The sequence below is a fragment of the Populus alba genome, chromosome 1 (genome assembly GCF_005239225.2).
Source record: "Populus alba chromosome 1, ASM523922v2, whole genome shotgun sequence".
Classification (NCBI taxonomy): domain Eukaryota; kingdom Viridiplantae; phylum Streptophyta; class Magnoliopsida; order Malpighiales; family Salicaceae; genus Populus; species Populus alba.
Genome location: NC_133284.1, coordinates 52,460,704 through 52,474,143, shown reverse-complemented (window position 1 = coordinate 52,474,143; position 13,440 = coordinate 52,460,704). Strand labels below are relative to the sequence as shown.

Sequence of the window (13,440 nt, the reverse complement as noted above, 5' to 3'; positions counted from 1 at the left end):
TTTTGAAAGTTCTGTTTATTTAATTAATCGCATGCCCACTCCAGTCCTTAATAATAAGACACCTTTTGAATGTCTGTTAAAATCGACTCCTGATTATGCGTTTCTTCGTACTTTCGGGTGTCTCTGCTTTCCTTTTCTTCGTCCATACAATGCTCACAAATTAGATTTTCGGTCCACATCTTGTGTCTTTCTTGGATATAGTACCTCGCATGTCGGTTATCGTTGTCTTGATTTGTCATCAAAACGAATTTATCTTGCACGTCATGTCCGATTTCATGAAACTGTTTTTCCTCTTGATAAAACTGAACAGATTGCAGCCACACCCAAACAGCCCTCTGCTCCCTCTCTACCCGTCACTTTTCTTCCTCTCATGCAACCCTCCCCACTCTCTCCACCACTGCCCCATACACTGCCTACACCTCCTTCGGCTAATTTACCATTATCTGCATGTTATTATGATCATTCTTCAAATGCAGGTTCAGATTCGTCACACTCACAGGCATCATCCGATGCTGCTGCCAGCTCCCATGGTTTCTCCCCTGTTATGGATACTTCTTCTGCTGGGTCTCCATCACGGTCTTCTCCTATATTGAGTCCTTCACCCACAGGTTCTTCCTCTCTTTCCCCTCTTGGAATTAACATATGTGTTGATCTATCTAAATTCAATCTTCAGCACGTCCCTGCCGCTGTCTCCTCCCCATCTCCGCGGGCTCGCACCCATCCTATGGTGCTTCGCCCACGGCTAGAAAGAAATGCTAATCTTAGCATTGCGGCTGTCTCATGAGACACGACCTTACCTCAACAGGAGCCATTGTCCTTTAAGGACGCCAATAGGTATGTTACTTGGGACACTGCCATGCAGGAGGAACTTCAGGCGCTTCATTCTAATCAGACTTGGACGTTGGTGCCTCTTCATCCAACTATGAATGTGATTGGCAGTAGATGGGTGTACAAGATAAAAAGAAATGCTGATGGTCAAGTTGCCCGATATAAGGCACGGTTAGTTGCCCGCGGCTTCACTCAGCAAGAAGGGATTGATTATTTGGAGACATTCAGTCCAGTGATCAAACCTACAACGGTTCGCCTTGTGCTCACTATCGCTGTTTCATATGGATGGACCATTCATCAGTTGGATGTCCATAATGCTTTCCTAAATGGTATTCTTCAGGAAGAGGTATACATGGCTCAACCGCCTGGGTTTGTTGATCCGGCACTCCCGTCTCATGTGTGTCGCCTCCATAAATCTCTGTATGGTTTGAAACAAGCCCCTCGTGCTTGGTACAACAGGTTGAGTGAGTTCTTACTATCCATTGGATTTCAGGCATCCAAGGGTGATACTTCTCTGTTTATCCTATCTCATGATAGTGCCATGATTTACCTGCTTGTGTATGTTGATGATATCTTATTAACCGGAAGTAACTCAGCTATGCTTCATAGATTGATTACCTTGCTACAATCAGAATTTAAGCTTCGGGATCTGGGTTCTGTTCATTTCTTCTTAGGCATTGAAGTTAAACCTACTGCTATGGGTATCTTATTAAGCCAACATAAGTATGCTCTCGATATCATCAAACGAGCAGGTATGACTTCATGCAAACCAGTTGATACTCCTCTATCTGCCTCCTCCAAATTAGGACTCATACCGGGTACTCTCTACTCTGATCCCACACGGTATCGACAAATTGTTGGGGCATTACAATATCTTACCTTCACTAGACCTGATATCTGCTATGCAGTCAACAAGGTCTGTCAATTTATGCATGCCCCTACTGAGGATCATTGGTTTGCTGTCAAACGCATCCTGCGTTACCTCCAGGCTACAGCAAGTTATGGCCTGCACATCACTAGGGATTCTCCTATGTCTCTTCATGGTTTCACAGACGCTGATTGGGCTGGTAGTATTGATGATCGAAAATCCACAGGTGGTTACCTTGTGTACCTTGGCTCTACCCCTATCTCCTGGAAATCCGGGAAACAACGCACTGTTGCGAGATCCTCCACTGAAGCGGAATACAAAGCCTTAGCTGATGGTACTGCTGAGATTTTGTGGATTCGCTCATTATTGACAGAACTTCGGATTCCTTCTTCGACTGTGACCACGTTATGGTGTGATAATTTAGGGGCCACCTTCTTATCTGCAAATCCAGTATTTCACGCTCGTACTAAACATGTTGAAGTTGATTATCATTTTGTCCGTGATCGTGTTACTAAGCGAGAAATTCAGGTACGGTTTATATCTTCCAAAGATCAACTAGCTGATGTCCTTACCAAGCCTCTTCCTCCAGTCTCGTTTGCTTATTTTCGATCCAAGCTTCGGGTGGAATCTCCACCTTCAGCTTGACGGGGTGTATTAAGGAAAGAGTTTGAATTCAATGTAAATACTTCTACATAGTAATAGTTATAGTATGTAATACATCCCACCATTATATTGTACACAACCCTACAAGTATAAATACAAAGGATGGCTGCCACTATTATGCATCCAACGAATTATACACAAAACTATCTCTCAACTAATTCTAATTAACAACAGGTTCTTAAGAGCCCCATAACTTTCGTAATCATAGAAGCTGTCATCACACCGACCGGCCGATGAACCTAAAGTAATATGTATGACCTGAGAATGACCATTAGGTGATGAGGAGTATATATGCTGAGGGAAAATAAGTAAAGATCACTCTCTAATCAAGAAGGGCTTGGATTCATCCATCAAGTACTTCTCTAGCTTCATGGATTCAAGCATTAGTACTCTTACAGGAATGAAATGATACTTGATCTCTGAATTCTTAGTTGCACATCTACCTACATCTACATTAATTAGTAATGCAAGATTTTTGCAGTGATCATCGAATTCCTTGACTATTAACTTTCTCAATCTGATTATAGAAATAAGTTTGGTGCTGGACAAAGAGATTGCGATCACAGGCACGCCATGGAGACAATTGGGAAAATGATAATCGGATTAAAGAAATCGGTGGAATACAGTTTTATTAGAGGAAAAAATACATAAGTCAACAGATTGTGCACAAACATAAACCACACAGATTGTGCACATTATTAAACAATCTTTAAACAATATATACTACTTGTAAAGACATCGTCCTGTTTTCTTCGGACGTTTTCTATATCCAACGTGGTGGAATGCTTTGTTCATGCTTGAAGAAATTATCTGGATCTACCTTCCCCTTGATTTTCACCAATCTTAGAAAGTTACCCTTGAAGTACTTGAGGCCATAAACTTTAGCTCTCTCGAAATCGGTCTGATTGCTCGGATTGCTACCGATATCAAGATCTCTGTAGTTTTGGAATGCTTCTCTCGGGTAACTGGTGACGTATGGAGCCATCGCATCATGCATTTCTCTTATCAAACTTATATAGCGGTCAGTGGCCTCAGTCCCTTCTTCATCCCAGTTTATGGAGTACTGGAGTTTGAATAGGTATCCGGCTCTGTGAGGGAATGGAGTTGCGGTATCTGGAATCTCACTCATTCTTCCTCCGTAAGGGTTCCATTGCATCCACATTGGGTCGGCCTTGATCATCATCTTCCATATGCGTTCCAAAGCTTCCCGTGGAACAATTTTGTTCACGTAATCAGATTTGTTCTTGTAAAAGCTTTGCGCTCCTTGAGGCCTATTGAGTAAAACATCGATGGATGTACCAATCGGCAAATCATTCCAGAAAAGTGTTGACTCTATCCATCTCATTTCAATACAGTCTTTTTGCTGCAAACCTAATTTAGGGAAGCTCTTGTTCATCATGGAAAGAAGTGCCTCACTTTGTCCTAGAAAGAGGGCATAGAAAGAGATGCTGATTGTCTTGGTACCCTCTTGGCTTCCATTGGCAACTTGTGGCATTGCTCGGATGAAAAGGTCTTTGTCTAGCTCAGTAGAAACTTGTTGCCACTGATAGAAAATATCAGTTGCACCTTCCTCCAAGGTCCTATCAACCTTGAAAACAGTCACTTTCTCCGGAACTCGAACCAGATTCAGCTTCCAAGAAAGAACCACTGCAAAGCTTGCTCCACCACCTCCTCGGATGGCCCAAAACAGATCTTCCCCCATTGTCTCCCGATCGAGGATATTGCCATTGACATCTACTACTTTCGCGTCAATGATATTATCAACGGTAAGACCATATTTCCTCATCAGAGTCCCGTACCCTCCTCCGCTAATATGACCACCTGCACCAACAGTAGGGCAAAACACCAGCTGGAAAGGCATGCACATTACTCCTGTTCGCAATGTTGTAGTAAATTTCACCAAGAGTTGCCCCAGCTTGAGCCCATGCCGTTTCGCTGGCGATATCTACGTCGATGGATCGGAGGTTGAACATGTCGAGGATGACGAATGGGACCTCGGATACGTAAGAGAGACCTTCGTAATCATGTCCACCGCTCCGGATTCTAACCTGCAAGCCACTAGCCTTTGCACAAATGACTGTTGCTTGGACATGGGATTCATGCAGGGCCGTAACGATGGCAATTGGTTTCGGTGTTGTGGGGTCAAAAATCTTCTGTTGTTGATATATGTCTGCAGAACAGACTCGAAAGAGGAATTCGCAGTTGTATAGATGGCTTCGGAGATGGGGTAAGAGGGAAGACTATTGTTAGGAAGGCATTGTAGAAATTTTTCAAGACTTGAATCAGAAGTTGCCAATGATACTGACAAAAGAAGAGCTGAAAATACTGAGAGGATTATAGACATTGAAACCTTCATTTTCATGCAACGTTTCAGAGCTAGGTGTTGCTATACCTCGAATTCATGGCTGTATTTATAGATGAAATGGGAGAGAGACAAGTTATGTTTCTTTTGGGGCACGTAATCCAAACCATATTCTGTCAACGTTAATCGAAGCATGCTTATTTTACCATTCCATATTGTACAATCTTATCGAAGCTAGACCCTTCACTCCTTGAAAATTATGTATATCTAGCAAAAATGTCAAAAACTAGAAAAACATGGCGAATATAAACATGGATGGTTTAAGTAATGTATGACTTTATATGATTAAAGTTCATAATGTGCTCTTAGAACCCATTTATTTACGTTTTTTGTACATTTCAAATTGTTGTTCAAATGAAAAGCAGTTAAAATCATGTTTTTGATTTCGAACCACAGTTTAAAATCCAAAAACAAAGGAGTAGACAAACACATTCTAAGTAATTCTATCATGCATGATATCTTAATGGACTTGCAGCTTTTTTTTCCAAGGCATGCATGAGTGGCATACTTATCGATAGTACAATGCAAATTTCATATGGTTAGGTTGCTATAGTTTGATTATTTTATTTGTACGATGTCAATTTATTTTTTCTTTTCTACTAGAATTCCATTGATTTAATGGGATTCTGGATTCATCAATAAAACTTCTTGGATTATTATTATAAAAAAAAAAACTTTCTGTGGTTGGGTTGCTTGTTTGATTCACAAGAAGCTTCTTGCAAGGATTGGCTATTGTAAGAACAAGTCAAGTATGTTAATCAAAAACCGTGTGCCAGCTTAATCTATACATGAATAGTTCATGGGAAAACCCTAGCTAGATATGTCCCTCATTATATATATACTATTTCTTGATCGAGTCATCTAACTATCAATTTTATCAATTAGGCCCTCTATCTATGCACATTTTCACAATCCAACTATGATTTTTGTTTTCTAACTGACCCTGATTTTCCCAAGTCCTAGATGTGAAAATTAATACCCAATTTTCCCTCCATTCAGCATGAGCATGAACATGCGTAGTTACTTGGTCCCAACTAGCTATGGTTAATTTGGTATGCTCTTACCTAAGATTGGAGAAACTATGTTCAATAAGAGAAGATATGCATGTTTATCTCCATTTCCAATTATTTTACCAAAAAAGATCTGATTGAGGAAAGTTATATGGATGGGGGACCAAATGGATAAAATTCTGATGTTGGGATTAAAACAAGAAGCTCAACATATTTGCAGGACTAATATGAGGTGTGCCTACAGTATGATTTTTCTTTTTAATGACTTAGAATATTATTTTACCACAATCCATTTTTCAAATGTGTACATCTTGGATCAAAGTCCATAATATGCTACTTCTGAAGAACAATAGAGGCTGAATAACAGGTTCCCGTTCCAGCTTTGATAATATTTTGCCTTGGTCAATAGAGAAAAATTGTGGGAAAAAAATTGATGGGTTGATTTTTCTTGTTCTGGAGTTGTGTATGTTTGTTTACTTTTAGGTCAATAGGCTAAATTCACTCGAAACTTGCAGGAAATTTCCATAATCAAATGGATTGCTTTTTGACTATTTGCATTAACAATATAAACCATATTCGTTGGTGACATGTTATTCTGATATCACAAAACAGTGTGAATGACATATGTCATTATCACATCTGAGCCCAAGTTGTAGTTCGTCTTTCAATCCAATCTATTCTTAAACCATATCGTTTACAGTTTTTTTTTTTTTTTTCATTTCTATACTATAAAAATAAAAACACTAAAATAAAGTTATTTTAAACAATATTAAAAATAGTTTTAGAATTAATTAAATTTAACCAGCTCTATTAAGTTAAAGATTGATAGTTAGCCGAAGAAATATGGAAATATATGCAACGCGATCCCATGCAATTCAAGTGCAGAAATCCTGCATAGATATTCTGCACATATTACTCCATTGAGAGATTTACTGCTATAATCCTTCATTTCATTTATGTCAGGATTTCCATAATCTCTGCACCAAATCATTGTATATATAGAAAGTAGTAATGACTGTAATGTAATGTAATGCCTATTTAAAGGCACGAATAATATACAGGAATATAAGTTCAGTTTTCCTACATGGTATCAGAGCCCTCTATCACAATGACTTCTTCTTCTTCAGTTCACACAACACTTTCTGCTTCTTCTCTTGAGACTACACTCCCAAATTCACATTTGCCTGATATCTCCATCAAACTGGCTTCAAACAATTATCTCCTGTGGAAAGCACAGGTTCTTCCTGTTTTACGTGGCTATGGACTCCTTGGATATGTGAAGGATGAAGTCCCTTGTCCAGAATCAACTATCATCGGTGAGAATGGTGAGTTGCAAACAAATCCTGCTGCAGCAGTTTGGTTGCGCACGGATCAATTGATCCTTGGATGGATCAACAGTTCACTATCTGATGGACCTCTTTCCCAAGTCATCAATAGTGAATCTTCGCATGATGCATGGCAAGTGTTAGAGACACTTTATGGCACTCACACCCGAGATCGCATCCAACAAATCAAAGGCGAATTACAGTCTCTGACAAAAGGTAATTCTTCACTGGAAGATTATTTACAAAAAGCGAAAGCTTTGGCTCTATCTCTCTGTGGTGCAGGTAAACCAATGGATGATGATGAATTCATCATTTGCATCCTTCAGGGACTAGGATCTGAATTCGATCCCATAGTAGCAGCATTAAATGCTAGAGATACTTTTCCATCTCTTGAAGGAATTATTGGCAAACTTCGTGACTTTGAAATTCGAATTCAAGGAGCAAGAACAACTGCTCCCTCTATGGCATTTTATACAAATCGTGGCCGCACAAACTCAAAGCCATGGATCAACAACAGCACTCGTGGTCGCAATAATCGCAGCTTTACTACAAGAAATCTTCCTAACAACACTCCACTACAAGCTAAAGAGACACGTTTTCCTCGTCAAAATGGAAGCTTCAATGGAACCCGTCAGAAACAAGTTCCACAAAACAACAATCGTGGGCGTGGTAGCATCACTTGTTTTCGATGTGGGGGACCAAATCACAAAGCAGATGGATGTTTCGCATCTGATGAAGAAGCTGATCAGTACAAGGCTTTTGCTGCAATCAAAATTGGGGAAACTACAGAAGATCCATGGTATTCTGACACTGGAGCAAATCAACATATGACGTCCGACACCAATGAAGTCCAAGGTATTACTTCTTATCCTGGAAATGACTCTGTTATGGTTGGAAATGGTCAAGACTTGCATATTACTGGTACTGGAAACGTCACTATTCCCACTACCAGTCTCAAGCTAAAAGATGTCCTTGTGGTTCCTGAAATTAAGAAGAAATTATTATCTGTATCTCAGTTTACAAGAGATAATAACTGCTATTTTCTGTTTTATCCATGGGGTTTTATTCTTAAGGACATGAAGACGAAGCAGGTAATCCTTAAAGGTCTCATGAAGGATGGGTTATATCCAATCAATCTGCAGCAATTCTCTACAAATCCAGTCAGTTTTTTAGCAAATAAAGTGTCCAGCAGCTTATGGCATGCACGATTGGGACACCCCCAAGACAGAATCCTTACAAAACTATGTTTACCATCTATGGACAAACAAAATGCATTCTGTGAGAGCTGTGTTTTGGGAAAATCAACAAAATTACCATTTGAATCTCGAAAATCATATGCTACTACTTTTTTACATACACTGCATTCAGATGTCTGGGGCCCTGCTTCTATGTATTCTTTTGATGGAAACCGATTCTATTTAATTCTTGTTGATGAATACTCTCGGTATATATGGTTGTTTCCTATGCATCGAAAATCTGATGTAGCAATAATATTTCCTTCCTTTCTCAAGCAAATGGAAACACAATTTGATGCACATGTTAAAATATTTCAAAGCGATGGGGGCGGAGAGTTTGTTAATCAGAATCTGCAGAATATTTTCAAAACTAATGGCATTGTTCATAGAATTTCATGTCCAGGAACACCAGAACAGAATGGATTAGCCGAACGACGCCATCGACATATTGTAGACACAGGATTAACTCTACTATCTCATGCTTTTGTTCCCATAAAATTCTGGACTGCAGCTTTTCGCACTGCAGTATTCCTAATTAATCGCTTACCAACTTCAGTCTTGGGTTACAAGTCACCGCATGAATTGGTTTTTGGCTCTGCTCCTACTTATGATTCTTTTCGAGTGTTTGGATGTTCTTGTTATCCCTTGCTGGAACCATTTGGTTGTTCAAAGTTGGATTTCAAATCCACACGATGTGTATTTCTTGGTTACTCTACCAATCACAAAGGCTATATCTGCCTTGAGCCGCAGACACATCGCCTCTATATTTCACGACATGTGAAATTTAATGAACTCCAGTTTCCTTACAAGTGCATGCAGCCACCTGATATACATGCCTCTCAGCTGTTTCGAATTAAGGCACTTCCCCGACTACTCAAAACTGTGGCAGACAAAACAATTGTCACAGCTACACAAGTCAGTCCTCCTGGTCCACCAACAATTGTTCCACATACTGATCCTGTTCACGAAGCTTCAGCATCTCAACCTGCAGCTTCTGCTTCAGTCCCTTCATCTACAGCAGCAGAAAATCTTGTTCCACCTGTGATTTCTCCTCCACAGCGACAACATCATATGATTACATGCACTCAGACAGGGAAGCTAAAACCCAAGGTATTTATTTCTTCACGACATCCTGTCCCTGCCTGTTTTATTGCTGATCTTGTCGCCCAACCACAAGAACCAGCCTCAGTTCAACAGGCTCTCCAACATCCACATTGGATTCAAGCAATGCAAGCTGAAATGGAGGCCCTTCACAGCAACAACACCTGGACCTTGGTACCTAGACAAGCCAACATGAATATTATCAGCAGCAAATGGGTATTTAAAATCAAAACACGATCGGATGGTTCCATTGAAAGGTATAAAGCTCGACTGGTGGCTCGTGGCTTTTCACAGCAACCAGGACTGGATTATGATGAAACATTCAGTCCTGTTATCAAACCAAGCACCATTCGGCTAATCCTCACCATTGGCTTGTCTCACGGCTGGTCTGTCAAACAACTAGATGTCAGTAATGCCTTCCTTCATGGGGATCTCCAGGAGCAAGTGTATCTGGCTCAACCTCCAGGTTTTGAAGATTCTTCTCATCCAGATTTTGTTTGTCATCTTCATAAGGCTTTATACGGATTGAAGCAGGCTCCTCGTGTATGGTACCTCAAATTCAGTAACTACATTCAGCAAATGGGATTTACACGATGTCCTTATGATCAATCCTTATTTTATCTCCACCAAGGCTCAGACATCCTTCTTCTGCTCATTTATGTTGATGATATTCTCTTAACAGGCAGCTCCTCTTCACAGATCACCAAGCTGATTGCTCATCTCTCTGCTGTCTTCCACATGAAGGACCTTGGTGACATTCATTATTTCTTAGGACTTCAAATTGCCCGTGATGAGTCTACAATCACAATCACTCAAACAAGGTATCTGCTATCTCTTCTTCAGAAGTTTGGTCTTGATGGTGCCAAACCAGTAAGCACTCCACTGGCAGCAGGTTCTTCAATGTCTGCCACTGATGGTGTTCCCTTAGCTGATCCTTCTCACTATCGCTGCTTGGTTGGTTCTCTGCAATACCTCACTCTGACCAGACCAGACATTTCGTTTGTTGTACACCATGTCTGTAGATTCATGCAGACACCCCATGATACTCATCTTATTGCTGTGAAAAGAATTTTTCGATATCTGAAGGGGACACTCAATATTGGTCTGCATTACATTCGCAATTCTATTCATGAACTTCGTGGCTTTTGTGACGCTGATTGGGCTGGCTGTAGGGATGATCGACGTTCCACTACAGGGTTTGCTATCTTTCTAGGTACAAATTTGATCTCCTGGGGTGCTAAGAAACAGGCCACGGTGTCTAGGTCCACAGCTGAGGCAGAGTATCGCGCCTTAGCTTCCACTACAGCTGAGCTCATGTGGTTCGTCCATTTACTCAACACTATTGGCCACTGTGTTCCTTCTCCTCAGCTATTCTGTGATAATATCAGTGCCATTCATATGGCTAAAAATCCAGTTTTTCACCATCGTACCAAACACATTGAAATAGATGTTCACTTTGTCCGCGAACGAGTTGCAAGTGGTGCTCTTTCCTTGGCTCATATCCCAGGATCAGATCAAATTGCGGATATTTTTACCAAATCAATTTGTGCTGCAACGTTTGCATTGAATCGTGCCAAGCTCTGCCTCGGTCCAGCCCCGCCTTGAGCTTGAGGGGGGATGAAGAAATATGGAAATATATGCAACGACATATACAGCGATCCCATGCAATTCAAGTGCAGAAATCCTGCACAGATATTCTGCACATATTACTCCATTTAGAGATTCACTGCTATAATCCTTCATTTCATTTATGTCAGGATTTCCATAATCTCTGCACCAAATCATTGTATATATAGAAAGTAGTAATGACTGTAATGTAATGTAGTGCCTATTTAAAGGCACGAATAATATACATGAATATAAGTTCAGTTTTCCTACAGTGGTTAATATTAAAAAAACCAAAAAACTGATTAAACTGGGGAAACAAAAAAAATAATCAAAAAAACCAAACTGTGAAAAAAAACCGATTTAGCCAATTAAAATTTTAAAAAAACCAATCGGTTCAGTTCAGTTTCGGTTTTATAAGTCTAAAACCGAAAAAACCTAACCGAACCGAAACCGAAAAAAACCAGAAAACAAACCGAGCCAAACTGGAAAAAAACCAAGGCAAAGCGAGCCAAATAAAAAAAAACGAGCCAAAAATCGAGCCAAACTAAGAAAACCAAACCAATTCGAAACCGATCGGTTTGAAACCAATTTCGGTTTTTAAAAAAAAATTTTAGTTTGGTTATTATTATTTTTTATATATATAAAAAATAAACCAAACAAAAAATAATCATGAGCCTATCAAATCTGACCGCATTAACTTCCTATACATGTTAAAAAGAAACACGGCTTGTGTTAGTTTTCAAGTGTATTGATCACAGAATGAACCCCCCAGGCCAAGTTTGATAACCAATTTTGGTAACTATCATCTAACCTAAGAAAATAGGGAAAATAATAATAATAAGGAGACGTTCAACAAGACATGGGAAATGCCACTAATTAGATCTGAGCTCTAACCAGTTCGATTGTATATTTCGTAGCTTATAGAGGGGTTTTGCGGAATCCCTTAAAAAGTGAAGCAATATCATTCACCTTGTTAACTAAAACCAAAACCAACAAAACATCAAGCAACTGATTGAACCGCTCTTTCGAAACTGTTTTCGGCGGATGATGCACGTTTACAAGCATATGATCTGGATGTGAAAGCTTCAGCTGGCTGCAGAACATGAGGTAATCATTCATTAATATGATTTTAGATGAGAATCTTGAGATGAATCTTGGAGAGATCAAACAGACGAAGAAACTTTGATCTACTCAAACAGTTGGTACATAAACCATGTTAAAGCTAGAATTTTCAAGCCAGGATAAAAGAGAATTTTATTATGCTTTGGAGAAAGATGATATCCAATTTATACAGAGATAAAATTTGCATCCTGTCATGGGTACCAAGGTAAACCCGAGTCAATTACAGGAATTACACACTCCAGTCGTGTATTAGTATACCATCTCATAAACAGAAAGTATTTGTCAGTGTTGCAGACAAACTGAACATGGAGTTGCCAGTCATGATCTCGGCAGAAGTTAAAGGGATCATTGTTTCAAACTCACCTTGTTTAGGGCCTCGAGCAACAATGTTTCAGCTTCATCAGAATTACCCATGTGAATGCAACAAACAGCTTTCCCATTCAATATTAACCCTGTCATTGGATACTTCTCTGATAAATCTTGGAAGATGAGATATGATTCCTGTATCTTTGAACCACCCTGATTTACACAGCAGTATATCAGTACATCATCATTCCTTGTAATCGAACTAATCATAACTAAATAGAGACAGCACTTACAACTACCAAATTCAACCATGCACTCGCAAGTTGAGTTAGTGTGTGATCCTCATCAATCTGTTGCATGATCCTTGTCGCACGTGTGCGGCGGCGCGGCGATCGTCCACCCTCAAGGAAAAAACATCGGAATATTTATTCCTGGCAAATAAGGAGAGACAAGGAATTCTTGTCTCTACATGTGAAAATATGGACTGGGAGTCGCCACCTAGTATTCTGGTTACTAGGAACCCTTACTGGTCTTTAGAGATCAGGTACGGAGACTGGTTGCGTAAAGGGAAGGTGTTAGCACCCCAACTACGCCCTACCTAAGGTAGGCTGCATTGTTTTGTCTAATAAAATCTAAGTCATGTTGTGGTTTTCTATTATCCAAAATATGCATTACATGTAATGTCATACCCCGGGTTCTATTGTCCAAACAAAAAAGAATTAAATATCCGGAATATGCATTACGTGTAAAGTCATACCCCGGATACTAAGAGCCAAACAAAATAAAATTTTTGTTGTTTTTGAAATATTGGCCAATATTCTCTTGACTTTAATAAACTGGTTATTAAAGCCAAAATGCATGCTAAAACATTTTTTTTGTGTATGAAAAAATACAATATGAATTTTTAGCTTTGAGACACTTGGCCGTATGCACAAAAACATTTTTTTTTTTTAATTTTTTTGTATTTTGTGGAAGTTTTTTTTTTTTTTTTTTTTTTACAAAAACCGGGTAT

At 39.6% G+C, this 13,440-nt stretch overlaps 1 pseudogene; it reads right to left on the bottom strand.

Moving 5' to 3' along the window:
- Positions 1–2,962: 2,962 nt before the first annotated feature.
- LOC118061927 (berberine bridge enzyme-like 17) lies at positions 2,963–4,734 on the bottom strand (annotated as a pseudogene).
- Positions 4,735–13,440: the final 8,706 nt, after the last annotated feature.